The sequence below is a fragment of the Solanum stenotomum genome, chromosome 6, assembly GCF_019186545.1.
Source record: "Solanum stenotomum isolate F172 chromosome 6, ASM1918654v1, whole genome shotgun sequence".
Taxonomy (NCBI): domain Eukaryota; kingdom Viridiplantae; phylum Streptophyta; class Magnoliopsida; order Solanales; family Solanaceae; genus Solanum; species Solanum stenotomum.
In genome coordinates this window covers 5,630,168-5,633,744 of record NC_064287.1, presented here as the reverse complement: position 1 = coordinate 5,633,744, position 3,577 = coordinate 5,630,168, and positions in this window count along the sequence as shown.

Below are 3,577 nucleotides of genomic sequence, written 5' to 3'. Positions count from 1 at the left end.
TGAGCACCGATATGGGGATGCGAGTTCATATTAACTCAAGTCTTCATAAACCATGTAGCCATCATGGGTAGAAAAAGGATCATACTTTTTAGATGATTCCTTAGTGCTTTTTAGCGTAGACTAGTGGATCCACTTATTAGTTCAGGTTCTATACTGACGGCAAGGTATAGGACGGTCCTTGGCAACGTGAGGTAAAACGTTGTACCATCACTTAGGCTCATAGTGATGGTTGTCGGTTAGAGAATCTCCCACAAAAGTTATATTACTTTCTAAATGAGTAAAGTTAAGTTTGTTATTGTTTTGTCTTTAACGAATTAAGGTTGTTTTCAGCTGTTTTATAAAGCTTTTCATATATTACATGTGTTTCATTGCTTTATTTTGAGTTAAGTATTCATGAGTTGAGAAGAGTCAAGGTAAATGTTTCTTTCAGAATTCTTTCAAGCCTATGTATTGTTTAGTATTCCAACTCGCATACTCGTACATTCAATGTACTGATGCCAGTTGGCCTGCATCGTCTTATGATGCAGACACAGGTAACCAGGATCAGCATCCAGCACCTCGTTGATCCAACTTGAGCACTCCAAGTCTGTGGTGAGCCTCCTTGCATCCGGAGGACTCCTTTATTTTCTTTCTAGTTTAGTTCATTAGGATGTTGTGGGGTTTGTCCCAACATCCCTTTCAGTTGTTTTAGAGGCTTCATAAACAGTCAGTTATTAGTTCTTTAGTCTTCTCATTTCATATTATGTTAAGACATGGGTTGTCATTTTGGCCAAGTTGAATGTTTAATTCTTCTAACATTCTAAGCTATACTATTAAGCTATTTGAGTAAGTTCATTTGATAATTGTAATCATGCTTAGAGTCTTCCGCTGAGTTAAGTAAGTCAGGCCAAGGGTTCGCTTAGGGCCAGCAATGGTATTCGAGTGCCAATTCCACCCAGGGTGTAGGCTCGGGGCGTGACATACACCCCCGATCTTGCAACATGAGTGAAATACACCTCTAAATTCTTGCCAAGTACCCTTCAACACTTCTCTCGGCTTTTTATTAAGAGTCTCGTGTTCCTACAAGAGTTTAAGACCACTTGTTATGTCATATGGTAGATCGAGAGTGTAGGGAGTGTGTCTAAGTTTAGTTAGTCAAGTGGACGGGTGTTTTTAAGGCTATCAATAATTTAGAGACAAAATCAATAATTTACGACAAGTTCAAAGCTAGTTGTTATCAATACTTCTCTCTAAAATGAATAGTCTCAAATTGACTAAAAAAAAAAGCTAACCTCAAGATCTGGTGTCAACTAGAAATTTCTTTCAAAATCGATTTACCCATAACTTGAAGAATGCATACGTCAAAAATCAACTAAATTAAGCCACTAATGGGTCGTAATCAAAGAAATCCATATATACTTGGGGAAAAAATTCCAAACACCATAAAATCACTTATTTAATGATCAGATTAATAAGAAAAACATAAATTAAGGATTAAACTCTTATCCCGTGAAGCAATCTAGCAAAGCCCTTGTATTTGCAGTGGAATCAACTTAACACACATGGCCTCGCAAAAGAGGCTCTCAATGGTGTGGACAAATCTCATTTTGACGATTGCACGCCAGATACTGCAATAACATATTATCTCCAATAATAGCCAAGCCCTGGAATCGACTCTCATAATTCATTTGGAATCCTACACAAATAAACAAATGCGTAGATTGACAAAAAATCACATTTCAAATTTATTGGAATCATGAAATCACCTGTTCGGAGTCGTATTGACCTAAAGTTAACTGTGGTCAACCTTAAGTTTCTTAAACTTCAAAATTTTAACCAATGATCCAAAATGCTCTTGAACACCTTAGGATCCGGATCAACTATTCAACCAAGTCAAAAAGAACCTTTCAGGCCTAACCAAACTCGAGCTCGTATTAATTTAAAATATTGACTTTGATTAAACTTTTCAACACAAAAAAATACCTATCCCATCACCTTGGGATTTGTATCACCCATCCTTGTAAGTTAGAAATGACATATAGAAGTTTAAGGAAGAGGTAAAATAGGGGAAATACATAGAAAATACAAAATGATCATGAGGGCCGTTACATTAGAAATCAACATGGAAGAAACTAATATAAAACATTCCAGTGGCATGAATGAACTCTCTGCAAACTTCAAATGATAGTTTCCAGGCATAATACATAAATATGTCCTTTAACTCAGTCTCACTTCATATTTATACCCTCCAACTTTGAGTGTATACAAGTAGATACTTAAACTTGTACAAAGTTGAACAAATAGACACATGTAGCATCATACATGACAATTTGAGTTCTACATGGTATTCCATGTGTATTATGTCACATAAGACTCACGTTTCTACTTGTTAAATTTTATACAAGTTTAAGTCTCTACTTGTGCACATCCAAAATTGAAAGGCACAAATATGGAATGAGGATAAGTTAAAAAACACATTTATGTATTATGCCTAGTTTGTACTATTATGGCAACAAAGTATAATGGGTACAAATATCTCTTAAATAAATCTCTGAGATAACCTTGTGTCAAGAGTTCGATCAACAGAAGCAAGAAGTTTTTCTTTATTTGATTTTATATTCCGAAACCACTCAACTAGATATCGAGTTTCTTCATATCGATGCAACATCTAAAGCAACATTTAGAAGTTCAGGTTTTCCCACCGAAAAAGATGTTGACTTAAGAGTGTCCTTTGGCATAAATTCATATACTAAAAACCTCTTATTTCCTTATTCAATGGAGTATGTAACCCAAGAGTGAAACTAAATGGCGATGCTGAACCTTGGAAACCACATATATTTCTGCCTGGAATTCATCCAATGTCTTGCAATTGATAATCACATATTCTCTTCTCTTCAATACAATTAGAATTTTATCTTCAGTTACACCTTTCTAATACACCTCCAAACCAAGCTCATTCTCTGGTGCAAAATTATGGGTTACTCTCCAAAGATCTTGGGTTGAAATGACAAGGTTTCCACTCCATGCATTACAAGTATATGTGTGTTTCGGATTGGAAATCTTTGGGTATGTATATTGAAAAGACCCTTACCAGATTACTGAAAGGATCAATTAGCTTATGAGCCAATTTAAAAGTTAATCAAAACATGTTTTCAACTTACGAGTAACAAACTAAAATTAATAAGTGGAGTAAAAACTCTGGGTGACTTGGCAGTTGAGCTTTAAATGATTGAAATTGATGAAACAATCAATTTTATTCAATACTCCTTGGTCCCTTTTTACTTATCAAATTTTGACTTGATACATCTATTAATAAAATAATTATTTGTAAAAGTGACTTTTACCATTTTACTCAAATTGAACCATGAACACCTCTATCTAATCTTAAGATAGAGGAAGAAAAACTAAGGTTCATTTCTTGGGTAGAATTTTGACTTTTATATCTAAAGGCCTATGTGTAAGTTAAATAAGTTAATGATTTATGATTGTTTCTTTCAGCTTTCAATAATTATTACTTAAAATTCATCCCTTTTTTTCACTTTTTAAAAATGGACAACTAAGTCAATTAAACATTTCTTTCTCCTATAAATAAAAACCA